At 44.0% G+C, this 24215-nt stretch overlaps 1 protein-coding gene across 1 annotated transcript in view; it reads left to right on the plus strand.

Annotated features, from left to right (window-relative positions):
* Positions 1 to 19291: 19291 nt before the first annotated feature.
* CDON (cell adhesion associated, oncogene regulated) overlaps positions 19292 to 24215 on the plus strand; it is a 123479-nt gene continuing 118555 nt past the window's right edge. Inside the window, exon 1 of the mRNA XM_079954933.1 lies at positions 19292 to 19386. The gene's annotated coding sequence lies outside the window, so the exon portion shown is untranslated. The remainder of the gene's footprint in view (positions 19387 to 24215) is intronic.

Genomic DNA, 24215 nt, shown 5'->3' on the forward strand with positions numbered 1-24215 from the left:
TGAGGACAGTAGGCTAGCCTGAGAAGTACAGAGCAGGCCCTGTGGTGCACACAGTTCTGTCCTCCAACAAGTCACCATTGCTTCCCATCACCTGTTTCTGCCACCTGAGACATCTGCCTCACTCTCTCTAATGGTAAAGCCAGCCATGGCAAAACCACTCCCTTCTTGGGGAGTGGTCTCCAATAGAGATCCACAGACAAACGTGAATCACTCTGGCTTGGTGTCCATTTGTTTCCCATATTTGCTGCAGATTCGGAGAAAGTATGCAGCTCAATGAGCAGCTTTGTGATTTGGGCTGGAATATCACTTTCCCAGGCCAATTTTAATGGGACTTGTTGTTTTTCCCAGACTCTTTGATCCAGTTCATTGCTCGTTGCATCTAATCTGAGATGCCTGAAAATGCATCTTGAGTTTTTGGAGAGTTATGGCTCCCGTCTTATTCATTAGCCACTTGGCTTGTAGCCAGAGGAGATGTTCTGGCTTCTTTGCATGCCAGATGTGATGAAGAAAAAATGGAGGGTGGGTGTGTCTTGATCCTTGAGAAGAAAAGGTCTTGGGTAAATCAAAAAGAAATATTTGTAATGGGTTATTGAGGCCAATAGAAGCCGATCCATCTTTATACGGCTAACTCATCCCAGGAGAGAACTGGTGAGATTAAACCATTCGTTTGCATTCTGCTACAGCTGCTTGTAGTCTTTCATCTTGCAAACGATGCTCCAATCTGTGGAAACTTCCTTTCTCACCACCGCTTCAATCTTTCTCACTTTCCTTCGTTCTCTTTTGCAGATACACGCAAGCACACACTTTTTCTACCTCATGTTTCAATGGCTTTACAAAATACTTTAATCCAAACCTAACATCAAATTATGGAAGAAATGAAACTGGGATGAAGGCTTTAGAGTTCAAATGCTAAAGATGGCTCAGATCCATTTGTCCCTTTGGGAGCAGAGAAAGGTCTCAAGAGATGATGCCAGCCATAATGTCTAGAGCCAATCTGTATTTTTTTTTTTTTTAAGAATAATTTTTTATTAACTGACCAATCACATCAAATCAAACCAAATTACATAAATTCCAAATTACACAGCCGAATTTTAAATTTATGTTGGGGGTACCCATATTTCAAGTTCTGAAGGGGATTGCTTCTTACTGCTGTTTTAATGTCCACAAATCTAACCTTATGATGTTCACAGTACAATCCAGTCCTTTCTTCTTGTTTTTCCACATCTCATGTTGTTATTTTCATATATTTTTCCTTTCTCTTTGTGACCTCTGATAGTCTCCACAAGCTGGTTAGACAGTTTGTAATCCTGCGTGGCTATTATTATTTTTTATCCAGTAGCCATATCCAGACGTTTTCCATGTAACATCACTTTCATACATCAAAACAGTCTTAGCATCATTAATCTTCACCAGTCTGCCTCCTTTCTCAAAACCTCTGAGGAGATTCACCAGGAATGCAGTCTGAAAACAAGTCCGTTCCTTCTCTCGGCTATAAATCCTTTGGCAAGATGGCGACTCCGAATTAATTGCTGCGCCATTCCCAAAGCTCTTATTGCTTCTCGATCTCCATAAAGCATACTTTTGGTTAAAGTTTATCTCCACACAGACCTTAATCATCCTGCTTGGGTCAGTTCAATCGACGATTCTAATGAGGAGGGGTTCTTGTAAATCACAAAGAATGTCTAGAGCCAATCTGCTGTGGAAGAAATCTACTTGAAAAGGAAGAACATTGGGATCACCATGAGCAAGGAGATGGAGAAGGCCCTTTTTTATCCACCCATTCTAATCCACAGGTCACATGTCAATATTTCCACTTTTATTGGCAGGTAGGGGTTTGTGTGTGCCTATCTTCTCTATTTGGATGAATTCCCACAAGTGTTTATTGCAAACATTTCCTATGGGATTCACTCCCCATTCAAAGCTAGAGCAGCTCTTGTTCCTAGAGAAGGGTGGGGTGGGGAGGAAGGGCTACTTAGGTTCCAAGCAACTCTCTTCCATGGCTGGCAATGGGGAACGGCAGTTCCCAGGGTACAATACAATACAGTGGTGCCTCGCAAGACGAAAAGAATCCGTTCCACGATTCTCTTCGTCTAGCGGTTTTTTCGTCTTGCGAAGCAAGCCCATTGACGGCTTAGCAGATTAGCGTTATTAGCGGCTTAGCAGCTTTTAGCGGCTTATCGGATAAGCGGATAAGCGGCTTAGCGGCTTAGAAAAAGGGGTGGGAAGGGGAAAAAAACCCGCAGGAACTCGCAAGACATTTTCGTCTTGCGAAGCAAGCCCATAGGAAATTCGTTTTGCAAAGCACCTCCGAAACGGAAAACCCTTTCATATAGCGGGTTTTCCGTCTTGCGAGGCATTCATCTTGCGGGGCACCACTGTAAAGTGTTCTGCTTGCAAGCTCACAGAAAGGGAGCTCAAAAAGCAGACACATTCAAGATATTTGAATTGATGAGTGTTTACCCTTTTCTTGTTTATGTAGCATTGTTATTTTGCAGTGGTGTTATTGAGAAATTTGAATTCCAATGAGCTATCATTCTTATGAGTTTCCAGAGTTGACAATTAGTTTTGGACTTATTGTAATACCATTTCTGGTAGCCATCAGCACATATCCAGATGGTTCAAACGGATTCTTTTACAATACACTCCCAGTCGTTCCTCTCTGGCAGGACTTCTCTACTAGTTCCACCATTTTTCTTCATCCCCACTCAACCACTGCCAGTGGTTTGAGTTCCTCTAGGGATTTAAGAAAGCATTGTTAGCCCAAGTACAAAGGATATATTTATCCCGGGGCTTTCCAAAAGACCAGGTGCTATCCTCTTTAATCTTCTGGGTCAGAGGTCAGCATTTTTGACACTGCCGTGATCAAACAGGAGGTGGACTCGGAGAATGATTCCCAGGAACATGTGTGGTTTTGGCTCAGAAATGATAACCTTTTTTCCTCCCCTGTTTTCCAATAAAATAGTAAATTCAATGCTCCCTTCATTTAGAGCTATCGCTATTCTTCCTCAGGGGCAAAACCTGAAAAATAGTGTATCAATACAAATCTGCCTTATAAGAAAAGATACAAATAGGTGTACTCATTCCACCCACCTGAATGTGTGCAGAATTTTCTCAGGAAATATGTGGGGCCAGCCAACCCACCCTTCCCCATGGTTTTAGGGCTCCCTCCCGACTGAGATTCAGCTGTCCCCCACATGGCCAAGGTTTAGGCATCAACTCAAAACATGTTCCAATAAATTGATCTGTTCGTTTTTATTTTTATTTTGTTTAGAGCTTTTCAGCCCAAAAGGCTCCCAGATTAGCTTACATACAATCAATAAAAAAACAAAACAAGAAAAGACCGTCCCTGCTTGCAGGTCTACCATATAAAACTACTACAAAAACACACACACACACCAGTCAAAAGGACCAGGGAGGAAGAAAAATCAAACTCAAGAACCAATTATTAAACAAGTCGTAATGTAAACTGGATACCAATCTCTTTATTAGCATTGCTGGAGATGGTCCAAAAGAGGCTGCTTTGGATAAAGAAATTCTATATTCTATATAATTCTATATTTATTGTTAGCCACCAGGTTGATTATCGCATTAACATGGAAATATTAAGAGGGATTAAATAAGGAATTGTGGTGCAGTATAGACAAATCTGTTCCATAATTATTGCTGAAAAAATAGCTCAAAAATTAAGGTATACTAGAGGACAAATGAAAGAAATATTCATTTTTTTACCATGCAACAAAATTTTATACAATAATGATGATAACAATGTTCAAATGACTCCCGCTAAATAAATATGCTGCTATTGTGAAGATGTCATTGTGATCTTTTTATTATTTATTTGATTTCTTACCCACTCAGTTGCATCATGGAACAGTGGCTTTTTAATCAATATACCATGTCATGTTAAAGTTCAAGTGATGGTAAAGAACTGTATGCTGGGATAGTGCCCCAAATTCCATCACATGAAATTGCAATGAAAAACTCCCACGATTTTCTAAGTTAATGAGGCTGAAAATGACTTTTTCTCCTAGAAGCTAATTGTTAATGACATGGAAATGTTTGCGAAACTCCCACTAGATTTCACCAGATACCCAGAAGTGGCTTTTGTGTCATGTGGAAGATCACATAAGGAATAGAAATGACCAGGTAAGGTAATTTCAGGAAAATGGAATAAAGGACTCTAAAGCGAAACTAGGTAGAACCCACCTCTGGTTCTGCTCTGAGCTACAGAGTTCATATGTTGTTTTAACAGGGAGCAAACAGAGCCTCAGCCCTATAGAGTAGCAGCACAGTTGCCTCCTCATTGTGAGCCCTGCGCATACTGGAAAGTGTTGCTTTACTTAAAGGGGCCCAGCCCTTTCCATGACTTTCTTACCGCAACAGAGCAGAGGGATTCTCCAGTCACACCGACTCCTCCATGGAATTCTCCAAGTCCAAGGATAGCAGTACTAGGGGGACAATGGCTCTGTAGGCTCATTAGGTGGCTACACTTCTAGAAGGCACTTCTGTGTACCTTTCCCCTCTATTTCAGAGTCCTCCACTTCTTCACGCGAAGAGGACTCTGACAACTGGTACCCTCCAGAAGTTATTGAACTACAACTGACATCATCACCTTTGAGTATGGCCATTGAGCATGGCCAAATGCATTTCTTAGTACAGAAACTATTAATCTGATTTGTAGAGATCTTTCCTGTTCTAATTAATTCAAGAGGGTTCTGGAAGCTTCTCTGTGTGAAAGAAACTTCATGTTTGGGTTATTCCTTCAGAGAAGCTGAGTACAGCCTGTTTAAACTGGTTCTCTTATCTCTTTCTGTCAAGGTCATGTTGACTATAATAGTGAGGCCAGAATTCCTTCTGGCCTCACTATTATAAGCTGGGTTTTGCTCTCTCTTTCTGTCTCTCTTTCTTTCTGGTGTGGTGTTCTATATATAGTGTTAAGGTTTAGTCTTATTACAGTATAAGTTATTGTAAGTTTAAGTTAAGTCTGATGTAACTGGACTTCTTATGGACAGGGCCAATCCTGAATGTATTGCATTTGTGACCATTATGCTCATTTGCCTTCAGTATCAGTAAAGCTCTGCTGGATGAAATACAATTGCCTCTGGTTTTTTGAGGGGGAATTCTGCAACATTTTTACATTGGAATCTACTCTGGATCAATATTGAATAGAATTTAAATGACACAAATATCTGGTGGGTACCTGTAATGGGATGTGGGGTTGCTTGTGCGTAAGCCGCAAACTGCTCCAAGCTGAGTAGTTTGGTCAAACTTTTCCCCGGCTGGACAGCCCTTCCTCCGTGGCTGTCTCAATCACTGGCAGAATCCGTCAGTGGGTGTTTCCTGAACTTTTTCCAACATAAAAGCTCTTTGACACCAAGTCTCCGCCTAGCCTCCCTGCGCGGAAGCTTTCTGCGCAGAGTGGGCGTCCCAAGCGGAGGCTCTGTGCTCTCCCCGCTGGTCTCGCTGGAACAGTCTCAGAGCCCTCCCTCCGAAGCTCCCTCAACCTCCCCTTTCTTCCTAGTGTAACGCCTATCTCCTTCCCCGGCGGAAGTGAACTCTCTCTCCCTACTGGGTCCTTCTCCTGCATCGCTGCTGCGCCTTACCTCCTCTCCTGTCCCCGATGGCAGTTCCCTGACAGTACCTGTTTGGGAAAGACTGTTCTAACCTACAAGGTTCTGAGCTGCTTTGGGTTGGATGAAGAGCAGCAGTTGATGGAAGGACCAACCAACATCCAGTCCTTGTCCTTGCCTCTTTCACATGTGTTCATTTATAAGTCCACTCCATGGCATTAATTTTAGATACATATTTAAATAGGTATTTTTGAATTTAGCACGCATTCCTAAATGAGTTTCTTTCCTCAAAAGACACATTTCTAAGCAGGCTTTATCCCAAAATACATATTTGTATATGCATTGTATTTCTCATTGCTGAAAATTGTTTTGCGAAATTTACAAAAACACAAAATCCAAAGGATAGTTATATTCTCATCCGCACATTAGTCAAAGAGGTACTGAATGAATCAGGTGAGTCCAAATTAGAATTCATGAAGAGGGCATTCCTCAAGTATCTCTGGCTTTGCCATTATGTAAGAACCTGGGTTCGCGGGAGAGAATTCCCCCCACTAATGAGGCAGAATCCCAGAGTCCAGGCTGTTTCCTGACGACGCTGTAGCCAAAGCACAGGCATGACTGAACAAACCTGGAAATGGGAGCACTTTGCCCCCCGTGATCTGTGTCAGCAGGCTGGAGAATGAACAGTGGGAAGGAATGCAAATGTATGGTTTCACTCTCACCACTTTGCAGAAGTGGCTAGAAAATAATAAATTGGTATTTCTAAAGCAGCTACTGAGGCACAAGCAGATAGGAAGACAGACCATAACAAATGCATTTAAACAACAGCTTCAGACAGTTGCTAAACACTTGAATTATGAGAACCACAGCCTGTGAGACTTATTGGCAAATGCTCAAGAGCAGGCTTCCTCAAACTCGGCCCTCCAGATGTTTTTGGCCTACAACTCCCATCACCCCTAGCTAGCAGGACCAGCGGTCAGGGATGATGGGAGTTGTAGTCTCAAAACATCTGGAGGGCCAAGTTTGAGGAAGCCTGCTCTAGAGGTTCCAACTGATCCTACAATGTTAGCAATATTAATTATTATAATCTGACTGAGTCACCATACCTTCCAACATTTCTCCGGTGAAAATAGAGACATCCTATTCCATACCCTCCAGCATTGCTCCGATGAAAACAGACATCTCCTCCCAAATTTCTCGGATGAAAAAAGGAATGTCCTATTTCATGTCCTCCAACATTTCTCCAATGAAAAGAGGGACGTCCTAAGAAAAAGCGGGACATTTAGGATCAAATCAGAAACTGGGTTGCCCCAGCCACTCTGAGCAGCTCCTAAAAGCAAAAAGGGAGAACTTTTGGATGTACACATTAACACTGCATGGCCTCAACCAAGAGGATAGTACTAGCATGGCTTAGCGTCAGCGAATGAAGCCCTTCTGAACATCACATTCTCATAGCTCTATGACGGCCACCTTAGAAATGGCATTACTTTTATCAGAGCAAATGATGAAGGTGGAAGACAAAATGTTTTGCCATGAGAATTTTTAAATTTCTCTTTTGTTACTCATTGTAATATATATAGGTAAAGGTAACGGGACCCCTGACCATTAGGTCCAGTCGTGGCCGACTCTGGGGTTGTGGCGCTCATCTCACTTTATTGGCCAAGGGAGCTGGCGTACAGCTTCCGGGTCATGTGGCCAGCATGTCTAAACCACTTCTGGCGAACCAGAGCAGTGCACGGAAACGCTGTTTACCTTCCCACCAGAGCAGTACCTATTTATCTACTTGCACTTTGATGTGCTTTCGAACTGCTAGGCTGGCAGGAGCAGGAACCGAGCAACGGGAGCTCACCCCATCGCCAGGATTCGAACCGCTGACCTTCTGATTGGCAAGTCCTATGCTCTGTGGTTTAACCCACAACGCCACTTGCGTCCCTTGTAATATATACCGTATTTTTTGCTCTATAAGACTCACTTTTTCCCTCCTAAAAAGTAAGGGGAAATGTGTGTGCGTCTTATGGAGCGATTGCAGGCTGCGCAGCTATCTCAGAAGCCAGAACAGCAAGAGGGATTGCTGCTTTCACTGCGCAGCGATCCCTCTTGCTGTTCTGGCTTCTGAGATTCAGAATATATTTTTTTCTTGTTTTCCTCCTCCAAAAACTAGGTGCGTCTTGTGGTCTGGTGCGTCTTATAGAGCGAAAAATACGGTATATACCTGTACATAAATACATTCCTTATATACAAAAAAGGAACATCTTCTACACTACAGGCACCGAAAGGACAATGCAGAAGGGCACCAACTATGAAATGCATGGGTGGGGAACCTGAGACTTGGGGGGGGTCAAATACAGCCCCAAAGCCCCTCTATTTAGCTATTTAGCCCTCAGACCCCTCCCCAGGCCACACTGCCTGTCTGTTTTTCCCTGGCTGGAATGTGGCCTGGAGCTCTGATAATGCCTCCTGTTTGCCTGGCTGGAATATAGTGTGTTTGAAACTAGCCTACTGTACAAAGATAAAAGTCGCATCCAATGCCTCTGGCTTCACTTAAAACTGGCATGTGGAACCCAGATGGCTCCCAGAAAGGGATGTGGCCCTTGAGAAGAGGGCTTCCCTCCCCTAATATAAAGCCTGTCCAATAAATGATATTACCTGATCTGCCTCCTTCCCCCTTCCTATACCACGAGAACATGACAAAGCTGAATGAGTACCACATGCCCTTTAAGCTATTCACAGTGTCCATAATTTCCAGCTGTGCTAAAACGCAACTTCTGCTGCAAACACATATTCAGGATTCAAATACCTTCCAGATAAAAAACTCCCCTAGGGAATTTGTTCCAGAGGTTAGTTACGTTCCTTGTTCGTATCATGTGTGCCAAATCATAGTCTGCCTAGCTTCAGTTTCAGATACAGGATCTCGTTCTGCTTTTTGTCCTCTTCAGACATCTTTGAACATTCCCCACTTTGCCTGCACTCCAGGCCCTTTGCTGTACGTTATGAGTCTGCTACTTAACCTTCTCTGGGTATGTCTCATAAGTTCCTCCCGAGGTTAGATGTGAACGTTTAAAAGATGACTCACCTGTCTACGTTGTACATATGGCAAAGCTGTATACTCTGCTAGTTAAATGTGCATTTCAAGGCACCATCTGGATTCTGAAGAGCATGGCAGATGTTTCTCTTTCTCCATCCTTACCGTACTCCTGACACCTCGCATGCACAGATGCCTACACCTGGCCCTTTCCCCTCCATAAACAAGCCCATAAATTAAACTACCATGGGAAGGGTGTCCAGGCTCCAACTCAGTGAAGAACCCAAACTCAGATAATGGGTCTTTCCAAAACTTTATATGCACAGATCCGTGTGATACATATACTAAACAATATCTCAAAAGTGCATTAGGCAATGCACATCTTTACCCAAAGGCATAGCAGGTAATATGGCTACTCAAGAGAATACATTGATCCATGAGCGTAGCCAGGATTTATGTTGGGGGGGCAGGACACCCACCTGTCATCATCCTTTGTCTGGTTCTGCCTAGCAGATTTGGAATGAAATATCTCAACAACAATTGTTTTAAATTACAGCCGTACCTCAGAAGTCTAATGGAATCCATTCCAGAAGTCCGCTCGATTTCCAAAACGTTTGGAACCCAAAGTGTGGCTTCTGATTAGGTGCAGGAAGCTCCTGCCATGGAAGCCTCGCCAGACATTCGGGTTCCAAAGAACATTCACAAACCGGAACACTCACTTCTGGGTTTGCGGCGTTCAGGAGCCAAAACGTTCAACTTGCAAGGCATTCAGGATCCAATGAACTTTCTTTTGGCCCCAAGTGCTAGAAAACTCTGTCAAAATCGTTCTACAATTTCTACTTTTAGGTAAGTGTTTTTAGTTATTTACTTGATTTGTGCTGTGTCCTGTCCCCCCCACACCCACACATTGATCCAACAGTGACATATCCCTTGCACTTCTGTGCAGGCAATAGCGCAGGCAAAACCTAGAGTAGCAAACTATTTCTTAGCAAGAAATCTAACACTCCACCTGGAAAAAAATCTGTTCAAGCCTCTACTGGTGTCCCCAGGACCTGGATGAAGGATGGGGGTACCTGTGTCTCCTGAGAGACAGGGGGTGGGTATAGCATCCTCCTCCAAAGATACAGGAGGAGGACTGGTGTCCGAAAGCTAAACTAAAACTCTCACAATCCCTTGGGGGAAAGGTGCTGGCAGCATGACTACGCTGGTAACATGGCAATGCAAGAAGCTATGTTATGTTTTTTGACCACTTGATTCCAAATGGCATCCAATCGTATCCAAACATAGAGGGGAAACCTTGATCTCAGGAACCATCACACCCAATTTGGTTATGATATCATAAGAGGTGTCTAAACGCATAGAGAAAAAGCAACTTTCTGAAATATATAGTAGATTTTTGTATGCTGTTTCTGCTACTGTGGACTTCCTTTGCCCTAACACAGGCATTTAAACCAACCAACCAACCAACCAATGAACCTCATCCATAGCTGTCAACTTTTCCCTTTTCTTGCGAGGAATCCTATTCGGAATAAGGGAATTTCCCTTTAAAAAAGTGAAACGTTGACAGCTATGACCTCATCACTTTGCTGGAGAACTGCATTGCAAAATTCAGAGATGTGTGAATTTCAGCTGATGGCTGCATTTTGGTTCCTGTGTTATTTTGCCAAGTGCAACTTAGGTCAGTTCTGCTTTAAATGTGAACTGAATTGAATTTATCCCCCATCCTTAAAGTGATCCTTTCAAGAGAACTGTAGCCACTGGCCAAATTGTCTCAACAGCATTGGTATATAGCAGGCATGTCCAAAGACCGTTTTGGGGATGTAATCCGGCCCGCTGGTCGGTTCAATCTGGCCCTTGTGGCAGTTTATTTCCTGGGCTAAAATCCTTTAAAAACCTAAAAAAAAACTCAACAACTTCAATCCTAAAAAGGTCAACGACTTTGGTCGGCCCATTGGTCGGCCCTCACAGCTCTTCAGTTCATCAAATCTGGCCCTCTTTGAAAAAAGTTTGGACACCACTGATATATAGTGTAATTCACAAGGTTGGGGGGGGGCATTGTGGAAAGATAAAGTACCAGTTTGGGTGTGGTTTGTTTAAAAAATAAAAACTTGATATGTAATAAAAGACAAAAGACTCCATCTGCAATGCAGTTGTTTCTGCATCTCAGCTCCAGGGAGAAATTCTGCTCCGATTTCTGTTCCCTTTTAACAATACCTAATCTGAAAAGCAGTTGGAGCTTGGCACCAACAACCTTCACAGCTGGAAGAGGCCCTGGTCTTCTCAGGAACACCCTCCAAATCTACCCAGAAGGTGGCAAAACTTGACTGTGTGAGGCGTCAGAAAGGAGCCGGACTGGTGTGAGGTATCTGTTCTCAGTTCCGGAGCCATAAATCCTGGGCTGATAGGGTAGCCAGATGTGAAAAGAGGGCAAGGATGCACCTGTTGAAATTCCATCTTCTACACGGCTATGGAAAGGCCACGTTGGTCCGTATGTGTGTCGCAAGGGGAGGGGTCCCTACAAAATCCACATGCCTTTATCAGAACCAACCTGAAAGAAGAGAATTGCACAAGGAAGCGAAGGCTTATACAAAATGCAAAAGGCTTATACAAAAAGTCCCAGATGGAAGGGATAGGAATGCATCCAGTCTGAAACCTTGAGAATCTTCTTGCACCCCCTGCCCTCTGCAGGCCTATTACAGGAGTGGGGGGAGACCCTCACCTTGGGAGTGAGGATATGGTAGTCTTCAGCTCTTGTACTCTCCCCGCGACAGTTTGCAAATTGAAGGTTCTTGTAGGAAGGTTCATGATGAGGAGACTTCCTGAGCCCCTAAGCATGCAGCCACATGGCTTGTTCTCTGGCAAGTAAATTGCAGTTTAGTAGCCAAGGATTTTTATAACTGGACTGGGATAGAAATTGAACTTTCAGGTTGCAATCCTAAAAAAAAAATTACTTAGGAGTAAGACCCAATGAGATAGGTGACTATGTCAATTTTGATTTCTCTGATTGGAACAGGAGCGGTAAACCTGATTTTAAGAAATTTTATTAAATTAAATTAATTTGGTTCGATTTGTGAAATTAATTTTTAAAATGGGGGGGGGGGGTTCTGGTTTCTCTCAGTTTTTCAGCTTTCCAACCTTAAATTCAGTTCCCCATATGCCCATATCAGTGTGAAATTCTTTTTTAAAAAAGTCCTAATGAAAATATATCAGTATTCTACTCCAGTTTCTCCTGATACACATTTTTTTGCCCGCAATTTCCCCAAATGTATGCTATTTTTGCATGATATTTTCCCTAATATAGGCATTTTTATGCACACTTTACTCTGATACATGCATTTTCCTACATGTTACTTGGTTGGAAAACTGCATTACAAAATTCAAAAAAGTGTAAATTTCAAAGATGACTGCATTTTGGTTCAGTATTATTACTGGATGAGAAAATTATTTCTATCTCTAGAAGTAAATGTGCAAAGAATTGTGCTGGCACTAGCATTACAAAGGTGGGTGCTAATACCCAGAGAATGGCAAATATAGTAACTCATATTAACAATACTGTAACAATACTCATTACATTTAATGCGCATACAATCCGTTTACCTGTTCACACAATAACCTATAGCTAAGCTGCACAAAAAAGTGTACACTCTTTCACACATACATTTGTACAAGTGTAGAGGTACCTTCTACCTGTGTTCAGTGTGAACATGTGAGCAGCCTTTATATATATAGAGAGAGAGAAAGAGAGAGAGAGAGTTTATATTCCATCATTCTTCCTGAAGAAGCCAAAGGTGGAAAACATATCCAGAATTTAAAAACAAACAAACAAAATTCTTTACAAAATTCTAAAAACAACTTTTACGATTGCCAAATGACCGGGTAAAGAAGAATGTTTTCTAATTCCTCCTGAAAGTTAGTAACGATGGACTCAGGCTTACCACACTAGGAAGGGCAAGACAAAACTGGGGAACCACCACTGAAAAGGCCCTGCTATGGGTCAACACCAACCAGGCATCTCCCTAGTGGCAGCACCACCAGCAAGGCCTTGCCTGTTGGTTGTAGGATCCAAGATGGTTGGTTAAAGTACATTCTCCAAATTCTCCAATTCTCCAGAGAAGAAGAAGAAGAAGAAGAAGAAGAAGAAGAAGAAGAAGAAGAAGAAGAAGAAGAAGAAGAAATGGGCAGGTTTGGGGGACTCGTGTTGTTGTTTTTTCAGGTGTTTGTTTTAACCAGGAACAGATTCCCGAAAAATGTTTCATGTGCCTGCGAAATAGGAACAATTGGAGCACATTGTATTTGCAAACCATGACACTGCTTAGAAGGTATAGCCAGACAGTTTAGCTGACTCTGAACACCTATATGATACGTGCCGTGTTGGTCAAAGAGTGGGAGAACTTCAGAGAGAGAGAGAGAGAGAGAGAGAGAGCCATGAGTAACTCTCTGCAGAGCTGTCTGGACCGAATGAGGTTTTTTCCGTAGGTAAAATTACAGGCAGGGTTTTAATTGGGATCATAAATAAAGAGAGAGAAATGTGTCAGTCTAAGACATTTGGGGAGTGTGGGGCAGGGTGGCAGCTTTCAGCATAAACATCATGGAAAGTTAGGTATACATTTAAAAAAAAAATCAGAATGCCCAAGCAGAGCCTTAAGAACTCAGCTGCAGTGGACTTGTCCCTCTAGGAAAAAGGATAAGGACAGCTAGCAAAATCAGGTTGGGGAGAAAGAATTTTTAAAACCCTCATCACGTCTAAAGGAACCAGAAGTGCAAATGGGAGCAGAATTTCGTAACTGTCTAGGTGTATCCGTAGTTGCACTCATGCTGAGGATGCTGATAATTTAGCAGAAGCAGATTTGTTTGCTTGTTTATTCCATCTCAGGCTGAGCAAGATCCAATGGGTGCAATGGGATTTTTGAAAGCAGAAAAAATTCAATCTTCCAGTGAAACAGGGCTGTATCCCATACTAGTCATAGTCAGAGCAGGCCCACTGAATTGAACGTAACTGACTTTAGGTCTACTCATTTCAGTGAGTCATGTAAAAGTTAGCAGGCTGCCACCCATAGTTTGAGAGTCGATGGATTCCTTTAAAAAAGCTCAACAATTATGTGTTCTTCCTATTAAAAAAGCCTTGCTTCCCATGCCCTGGGTATGATCATACACACCCAGGCAACAGCATACCCTCCAACATTTCTCTGATGCAAATTTGGACATCCTATATTATTATTATTATTATTATTATTATTATTATTATTATTATTATTATTACCCTGCCCATCTGAACGGATTACCCAGCCACTCTGGGTGGCTTCCAACATATATAAAAACATAATAAAACATTAAGGAACTTCCCTATACAGTGGTACATCGAGTTAAGAACTTAATTCGTTCCGAAGGTCCGTTCTTAAGCTGAAACTGTTCTTAACCTGAGGTACCACTTTAGCTAATGGGGCTTCCTGCTGCCGCTGCCGGAGCACGATTTCTGTTCTCATCCTGAAGCAAAGTTCTTAAACCGTCTGTAACCTGAAGCATCTGTAACCCAAGGTACCATTGTAGAGGGTTGCCTTCAGATGTCTTATAAAGGTTGTATAGTTACTTATCTCCTCGGCTCGGGGGGTCACATAACTCCATACCCTCCAACATTTCTCCAGTGAAAACAGGGACACCCTAAGGAAAAGCAAGACATTCCAGGATCAAATCAGAAACAGGGATAGTTTCTGTAAGTCCGGGACTGTCCCTGGAAAATAGGGACAATTGGAGAGTTCGTAACTGCTATTTAGTAAGCAAAAACCCAGCACCCAAAGTCCATTCCAGGGCTGGCTGTACCATTAGGCTCTGCCTCAGGTGGCAGATCTTTAGGGAAGCAGCAAAAACAGTGCAGTCGTCTCTGGCTTTTTCTCCTAAGCCCCCAGCCCTTCCCCTCAGCTACCATTTGTCCTCTCCTGCACCACCTAATCTGGCCTGCTGTCTCAGGTGTGGTGGGGGATGCTATCCCATGTTGAAATAAGTTTCGACTGCAGTGCAGTTGGCTTCTGACAAGAGAGATGGGAGGGAATGCAGTTTTGCCCTTTGCTTCATAAGGCAAAAAGTCTTGGACCTGCCCTGGTGCAACCTTAATGCCACATCCGGCTAGGCTGTCAGGGGCCATATAGACCACAGCCAGGCCTTTCAGATACATTGCAGATACCGCAGTATATTTCAAGGATGGGGAATCTCTTGGCTCTCCACAGGTTAGTGGACTCCAAATCCCATCAGCCCCAGCCACCACAACCAGTGGTCAAGAATGATGGGAGTTGTAGTCCAACAGCATCTGGAGGAGCACAAGTTATCCATCCCTGGAGTAGAGGCAGGTAACATTCACAGCAAAGTAAGGGAGGCCTGGTTTTGGCTGTTCCCTATAGGGTTGTTACATGTCTGGAATTTCCCGGACATAGCCAGAATACTGGAGTCAGAAGCAGTGTTCGGATCAAAATTGCAAAAAAAATGCCTGGGAAAATTTGGATGTAAGGCAACCCATGTTGGCAGTGTCGTTTGGGGTGATTTTCCTTAAAAGTAGCTCAAAAACCTATTCTTTTCTCTCTCTCTTTTGTGATTTTGCCACAGAAGCTCAAGAATTTTGGGCAAAACTAAAAAACAACTACTCAACAACTTTGGCCAAAAAAAAAAAAAAAAAAGACAACAGAACTTTTGTGTCCAGATTTTCACTTTTCAAAATATGGCAACCCTAAATTAGAAGCTTTCCCAGACTTTGCCTATAACATTCCTACTGCAGGGTGTGTGTTTGTAAATGACGTCACCTGCTTCAAATCATATTTTACTGGAGACAAATGGCCAGGGCTCATGCCAGAGAACTCTGCCGGTTAGGGGCTGATCAAAGACTTTAGGATTGGGCTCAAGATCAATGGGAAGGAGACAGAGAGAGAGAATCAGCTTTATTGCCTTCAGATGGTCATTAGCTGCAGGTGGAAGAAGGCATCTCCCTCACACCTGTTGTGTTGACCCAGTCATGGAATTGGCATCAGCAGACCCAGCCAAAACACTAATGATTCCAGGCTGCCTTTCATCTAGAAAATGCAGGGCTAACCTGACAGAGTGCCCTGATAGTCCCTTTTCTTGCCTCGTACACATATGGCCATTATTTGAGCATGACTTACTTAAAACATCCATGCATATGCCAGGCAGCCCACTGCAGTGCCCAAATTTTAAAGCAAATGTGATGACCACAACAGGGAATGGCAGTGATCCATTAGACAGGTTCCTTTTCCATTACAGCTGATTGACAAAGCTTCAACAGAAGTCCTTTACACTTCTAAATTAAGGATTCTTTAGGGCTTTGAAGAAATGCTCTATCTCTGAGATTCCTGCATCTCTTCATCAAAAATACCCTTTCTCCGGATAACTGGTGCTTGTGGAGACAATTTGACACTTCTTTCCCAACCTTCTCTTTCTGCTTTCCCCTATGGGTGTGAGTGGTGCTTTTTCTGGGGGGGGGGGACACAGGGGTACACATACCCCTAAACATTTTGTGAATCTAAGTTTGGCCTCATTGAAGGGCAGCATTTCAACATGAGTGGGAAAATGAGAGTACCCCTAAACACTGTTCTAGTAAAAAAAGCACTGGGTGTGAGAGTGGGGCAAGGAGAGATTTTTCAAACATTCATGAGTAATCTGTACTTATGTTTATAGTAAGCTGGGCTGGGCTGGTGCCAACAATGTGGACTTTTAATGCAGCTGAGTTCATGAGCGCAAAAAGCACTCAAAAATTAGTTGCATACCTAGTTATGCACTGTTTGTCTATGCTTATTAAACAGCTGTTTTGTGTGGCTTTTATCATTCGCGTTTGTTGTGTCAACAGTGAATGCGTTACAGATTGATTTTCATTTTAAATATGTATATATACTTCCAAGGCTTACATTGCACTTCCAGTGGTTTCCCATCCAGGTCACTGACCAGACCTTCACTGGCTTAGCTTCACAAAAACAATAGTTTGATTTGCACATAATGCTAAGCCAAGCCCCAGCTTAGTGTGAACAAGCAAACACGTAGCTCCCAGGGAGGAGGTGATGGCCACTTTGCTCCTGCCCTGTCAACTTGCTGCTGTGCTGTACTGAGCTAAGCCATGGTGTGTCATACAAACCCAGACACATGCTTCAACTGACCATGAGCTGGAACTAAAGTCTGACCTTCGATTTGCGTCTTGTGGTTCTTACAGCACAAGATATTATGGGCTGTCCCGTGAATCCGCTGGATGAAATAGCGGAAGAACGTTGCCTCAGGAGAGTGAGGAAAATTCTCAGGGATGATTCACACCCTGGCCGGCACTTTCTTGATCTCCTGCCTTTAGGCAGAAGATATAGAAGCATGATTAGTCGCAACAACAGGGTAAAGAACAGCTTCTATCCGTGGGCTGTTAGGCTGCTGAATGAAAAGATAACAACAGGGCAACTGACTTTCGGGTTTGGTGGGTGTGCGTCAGTAAACGAGGGGAATTAAGACTAAGAGAGCTGAGTGGGGGGTGCTTGTGTAATCTCACTGTATACAAGTTGTACAAGTGTCAATAAAGTATTTCAATTTCTGGAAGAGGTCAACCACAAGGACAGGTTCAAATGACATGCTAAGCACACCATGTATTTGCACAGCAGCAAAAGAACCTAGGAGGAGCCAAGGAGCGCATGAGCTACTTTTGGGGAACCAACATGTTTGCTTGTTCACACTAAACCATAGTTTGGCTTAGCGTTATGTGTGAACAAGGGCTGTGTGCTCCTGGACAATTCATTAAGCACAAACTGATACCATTATAATGACTGGGCTTATCAGTTACACCATGCTGGGTGCCATGCCTATTGTTCAGGTGGAACAAAGAGCTAGGTGCCACCTACACTCCAAATATCCCGTGGCAGCTCCCAGCAGCTTCCTATAGATGTTAACAGCATGGGCGACAAGATTCAACTCTGCAGGACAACAGAGAGCAGCTGAGGTGGTGCTGAACACTAACTTGTCATAACTGTATTTTCTGCAAGTGGCTCTGGAGGCAAGAGTGGAGGAATAATAATAATAATAATAATAATAATAATAATAATAATAATATATTATTTATACCATGCCCATCTGGCTGGGTTTCCCCAGCCACTCTGGGCAGCTCCCAACAGAATATTAAAAGCAGAATAAAACATCAAACATTAAAAACTCCCCTAAACATGGTTGCCTTCAGATGTCTTCTAAAAGTCAGATAGTTGTTTATTTCCTTGACATCTGATGGGAGGGTGGGTGCCACTACTGAGAAGGCCCTCTGCCTGGTTCCCTGTAACCTCAATTTTCGCAGCAAGGGAACTGCCAGAAGACCCTCGGTGCTGGACCTCAGTGTCCGGGCTGAATGATGGGTGTGGAGACACTCCTTCAGGTATACTGGGCCGGGGCTGTTTAGGGCTTTAAACGTCAGCACCAACACTTTGAATTGTACGGGGAGAGAATGTAGGTCTTTCAGGACCGGTGTTATATGGTCTTGGCAACCACTCCCAGTCACCAGTCTAGCTGCCACATTCTGGATTAGTTGTAGTTTGCGGGTCAGCTTCAAAGGTAGTCCCACGTAGAGCGCATTGCAGTAGTCCAAGCAGGAGATAACTAAATTATGCACCACTCTGGCGGGACAGTCCGCAGGCAGGTAGGGTCTCAGTGTGCGTACCAGATGGAGCTGGTAGACAGCTACCCTGGACACAGAATTGACCTGAGCAAAATGAGACCCTAGCAGACTACAGTTCCCAGTTTTCTTTGGGAGAAGCCATGACTATTAAAGTTGTATTGAAGTGCTTTAAATGGGTGGTGTGGGTGTGGCCTTCAATACCCATGACACATCAAAGACCATGCAGGGGTCCAAAACAGAACTCATTGTTGGCCAATTATGGCAGCAGTGCCCAATGTGATGTCCTCCAGCTCTTCTTCCACTCCAGTTCCCATGGACCTCATCCAGCATGGCCAGTGGTTGGAGATGGTGGAAGTTGTCCCCCAACAACATCACTATTGGCTGTCTTGGCCCTAGGAACCACAAAGTTCTCTTCTATATGTGCAGGAGTCAAGTAGCCAAGGAGAATCTCATCCGAGAGTTTCCCAGCAAGCATCTTTGTTCAATTTCATCTGAAGACAAGGGGCGGCAGGAAGAAACCGCTATTTCTTTTTCTCCCCTGGATAAAAAACATGGGTCTCATCTTCCTAGTTGCGGCAAAGGTTAGCCTCTGACCCCTGCCAGACACAAGGAAGGTGTCTGCACTGAAAGGCAAGCTTGTGTGGAGCAGCCGAATGAATAAAGCCATGGGAGAAGGAGGGGGGATGCTTTATCCAAAACACATGTTTTTTGCCACTATTCTAGTTATCTGGAATATTTCCTGCATGTTTGTTGCCGTGGTAACTGGCCCAGCATGAAAGACCTATTTACTAGGCCCTAGGATAAGAAACAGCCATGTGTTGTCAATTTTAGAGCTCTCTTTCTCTCCCCCCAACACCCCTGTCTCTCTCCCCCCCCCCCTTATACAGTCCCCCTCTGCTGTATACCCGGATGGTACGGAGCCTAAAAACCCAAGACGAGAACCATCCCTCCTGCTCGCATCATTCCCAAGTAATTTTGTTTTCTCCTTGAGTGAGGTTTTCTTGGCTCCGCATGGAGAACGACTGGGCAAAGAGCCATGGTGGGCTGGGGGGGTGGGTTCTGCTTTGAAGGAAACGTTAAGAAAAAGTGTCTGGTGCCTTAGAGGCGTGATTTGAACAGGAGAGGCTCTGAGACTGGACAAGAATTCACCGACAGAGCAGGAGGTAAGTGAGCACTTCAGCTTTCAGAAGGGGAAGCCGCTGAGTTAGCTGAGGTGAATTCGTCCCCTCTTCCTTTTTTCTCTTTCTCTCTCTCTCTTTGCACCTTCTTTCCCCGGTTTCCTCAGGGTGGTCAACCTGAGCTGAAGCTCTTCCACCTTGCTGCTTTCTCGCTCCCTCTTTTTTTTCTTCCTGTGAAGCGAGCAGCCTGTCGACAAGCAAACCTGTAGGAAAATATTTGCTCTTCAAACTGCAACAGGAGAGCTGCACTGAGCTGCCTTTCTTACGCTCCAGTTCAGAAGAGCAAAAGGGGAGACATTGATGAGAGCATCGAGATTGTGTGGTCGGAGCCTCTCCGTACAACGACAGAAAGTTGTAGTCCCCGAGGGAACATGAGACCCTCTCAGAAGGACCCTGGGGACCCAGAATTGATGGTGGCCTGTTTTACAGTCTAAGCCTCCACAACTTCTGTGAGAAAGTCTTGCAGCTCTATGAGGGATTCCTCCAGTCACCAAGGGGCTCTGTTCATACTAAACGTAATGTGTCATATGCTGGACAGAGCCCCAAGCTTCTGTCTGCCGTTTAGGATTCAGAGAAGTCGCTTCTGGTTGTCCCTGGGGGCAGATCTGCTGCCTGAAGTCAGACAGGTGCAAGCTCGTTTGAGATACTTCAGTAATTAAAACCAGTCCAGGTAATTTGCCTGAATTAATTATCCTAATAAAAGACAAATGTCTCCTCTTCTTTTTCTTCGATGTCTCTTTGCTGGACAAATCAGAGTGTGCTTAGAGGTGTGGGTGAGCTGAGGGGAAGAAAGTATGATCTGTCTTTCCACAGGTGTTGCCAAGACACTCCTTGGGAATGTTTGCTTCCCTGAGCTGTGGGATCTCTGGTGCAGTATTGCCTTTGATATATGAAGGATGATGGGTTGTGTTGTGATGTATGCAGTTACAGCTGTGTGAGCATTTCAAGTAGAGGTGAATAGGAAAAGGATACATTGTAATGGCGTGTCAGTGGTTCTTACCTGTGCCCAGGTGTGTGCAGTACCTGAGCACAAAACTTTGCTGCTTTGGGATCCATAATAATGCCTGAACATCAAACCAGCTGATGTAGGCATACCTCTGGTTGACTGACACATCTGTTTCCTATATTTCATAAGGTGTAGCAAGCGGGGCTGGATGGTTAGGAGTTTGGGTTTTGTTTCTTCTTATTTTTGTCGAAATGCTCTCTGTTTAGATCAGAGTAGGAAGCTAGTCCATTTAGCTCGGTTACATCTACATCAGGGATGGCCAACGTGGTGTTCTGCAGAGATTGTTGGAACTCCCATCATCTCTGAGCATTGGCCATACTGCTTGGGGCAGCTGAGAATTGTAGGCATGGAGAAAAGCTTAAACTTCCACATATTGCACATTTTTTCATTCCTGCCATAAATTCAACAATGTATGGAGGGCAACACTTTAGCTACCCTTAGTCTCCACTGGCTGGAAGCAGTTCATCAGCATTTCAGACAAAGAACTTGCTCAGCTCTACCTGAATATGACAGGGGTGGAACATAGGATCTTCTGCATATAAAGCATTTACTCTACCACCTTGGTCCCTTCCCAAGGATGCACATGGCAAACCTCAAAAATTACACATCCCAAGTATGTTATGGCAAAGGGAGCCCACAGCATCATGTATCTGCTCCAACATATAGATGTTAAGATAGGACTGTTCACTCCTAATATTTTGTGCCTTCCCTCTGCTCAGCTTTCCTCTAAAGCAGTAGAAGTCAGCACAGTATGAGACAGGATATCGGATAGGGTGAACTTGCACAAAAGACCTGAGAACTCTTTCTCACATTGTTTAATGTACACATTTCCATTGTAATTGCACATATACATGTGCATAAACTCTGCAGTGTTGCATGCATAGAATTTCCTGCAGAAATACATGTTGCTGTATGACACTGCCACTATCCATGATTTAAAAAACCAAACCATGCAATATAATTCTAGTCCTCAAGGAAATTGAAATAATATTTTAAACCATGTGCTGTATCTGCCAGAGGCTCCAGTGTTCAAATGATAGTTTTGGTGCTTGTCTTTACCTGTTCACGTATCCCACAACTCACGACTGACCCGTTCCTTGCCTCCTGCCACCCTACTGCTGCTTCCCCCAAATAGTTTATGTTTTGCAAAAAGGTAAGGCATGGGGCTCAGAAGAAAGTTGAGCCCATGCTTTACCTTCATACTTTACACCAAATGAACAATATTATAGAAATGTGGAGAAGGAATATAGCTCAATGGTACAATGGCACATGCTTTGCATATAAGAGGTCCCAGATTCACCCCCTGACATCTCCAGGTAGGCAGGGGCTGGGAAGACCCCTGTCTGGAACCCTGGAGAGCTGCTGCTGGTCATTGTAGATCAGAGATGGGGAACCCTCTACCCTCCAGATGTTGGTGGACTCCAGCCTCCTCCATCAGCATGGTCCATGGTCAGATATGGTGATCCAATGACATCTGGAGGGCCACAGGTTCTTAATCCCTGGTGCAGACCATACTGAGCTAGAAGAACCAATGGTCTGACTCTGTTTAAGGCACCATCCTATGTTCCTGGATATATTCTATGGGGCACAGCCATCCAGCCCACTCAATGGCAGCATTATAGTCAACTTGACCATGTGTTCATATTCCAACATGCTTTCAATCTACCCTCAGTGCATATAGCTCATTCTCCCAAGCCCCTGGCAGAAATATCACACATTTAACAACTGTATGGCAGACAGAAACCCTGTCCCATTGCTGAATCTGCATGCAAGGAAAGGCTTTGCCTGGTTTCTGCCTTTCATGCAGAGGTAAAAGCCACAGCAGTCTTGCTGGTGGGGAGAAGCAACCCTGTTCAGTTAGTAGGCTGCATTTTTCACCAGCCTTGGCATTCTGTGAATTTGCTGCAAGTCCCAAGACGTGTTGAAATTCCATCAGAAATGGCTAGAATTGAAGGTTGGAGTGGTAAATGAAACATCTCTGATAGGAGGGCAAACTAGGTCACCATTGTGGTTCTCTCTAGCCTGTAGATTTGTGTTACAGACAGCTCGGCTCCCCTTTTGAAGCAAAGCATTCTTTCATATGGATGTGTAGTGACTGTTTCCATACCTTTGGCCAAAACAATACCTCCTGCCATCCCCTAAGAGCAAAAAATGCCAAGAACATTCATTCTGGCATGTGAACTATATGGCAACGGCAGAGCGCGCTGTCGTGAGCCAAGGAAAATACCTCCTGACATTCCCTTAGAAAAATAAAAGCCTAGGTTTCCTTGCAATATGAAATAACTTGAATATTAAAAACAAACAGAGGCCCAGTAACAGGGTCGAGATGCAAAGAGTAACTCCTCATACAACTGAAGTTTTGCATGCAAAGATGTGCCATATCTATGGGAGCTTCACCCACATACAACCAGAAGTAAGTAGAAGGAAATATGATGGCACTGGCACTGGCCAGTAGGCAACCACAATACTAATACAACGGCCATCCCCCCCCCCCCCCATACATGCTATTTCATCTGCAATACTTCTACTCCCTGGACAAATCAATCACCCAATCAATCCTTGAAGTGCTATAATCTTTCTTGCCTGTATGGATGTATGTGCTGTATAGCAGGGCCTCACTTTTGTATGGCTGGAACTTATCGCCAGAACAGAGGTAAACCTGCACTGATTGATCTGTATACTTTGCCTTGGGCCCCATCCACCACTTACATGAGGGCCCTGGAAAGTTCAGACTAAGGGAAAGCAATGGTTGGGTTGGGTTCCCCACCCCACGGGGACAGATAGAAGAGGACATCTTCATCCCAGTATGGCTCCCCTTTATCACATGCACAGCTCAACGAGACAACCCACAGACTGCATACCAATCAATATGGCTTACCTGACCCAACAGTCCCACCCACCACCCTCACAAACGCAAACAAACCTCACTTCAGACAACTACAGACAACCAACCACACCCTGGGCTCCCCAACCCGTCTCACTACCAAGGAAAGGTAAGAAGTGAATAGAAAGAGAACCTATCCAGTTGACACCGACCAACCCCCCCCCCAAAAAAAAAAACCCACATGTGCACTATACAAAACGCTATTCACACCTCCTCTCCTCCCTCTCTTCTTCCCCGACTCCATACTGAATACAAAACTAATGTCTCATATATAATGCAAGTGATTTGTAGAAAAGTCTTTAATCCAGAAAAAAAAGAGACAAGGCACATGCTTTGGTAAACCAAGAAAAGCTAATAATAATAATAATAATAATAATAATAATAATAATAATAATAAAAAAGATCCCCACTTTAAACAACCTGCAGTGCTAAAAACGAAATACTTATTCTGAGCGCCAAATGGGTGCATGGAGGATGGGCACCCTCAATTCCCCAAGCTTATCTTCCCCTCATGACAGTTTATCTTCCCACTCTTCTCAGAATCAGAGGCCGACTGAGCAAGGAGGAGTTCTGGTGATGGGCTGTGGGAAGGCAAGCCATGGGAACGGCGTGGGATCTTCTCAAATGCACACCCACTTTCCATGACACTGAGCCCCATCCCACATTTTGAACATGATGGGGGCAGACCTAGGCTTAAACCTAGGGATGAGCAACTTTCTGGGGGCCATATGCCAGTGGTGGGTGTGGTCAAAGGGTGTGACTTTCATCTTTGCTGCATTCTGGCCGCGCAGGTGCTAGAGGTTTGTATGCAAGTGCCCATATGTCTCTATTCAGTCAGGCAGCAGGTATTATCACATTCCCAGCCAGGCATATTCCAGCCAGGCAAAACCACACAAGGAGTGGCCCAGAGTGGGGGGGGTGTGT

Source organism: Podarcis cretensis (assembly GCF_951804945.1).
Source record: "Podarcis cretensis genome assembly, chromosome: 15".
In the NCBI taxonomy this organism is placed as follows: domain Eukaryota; kingdom Metazoa; phylum Chordata; class Lepidosauria; order Squamata; family Lacertidae; genus Podarcis; species Podarcis cretensis.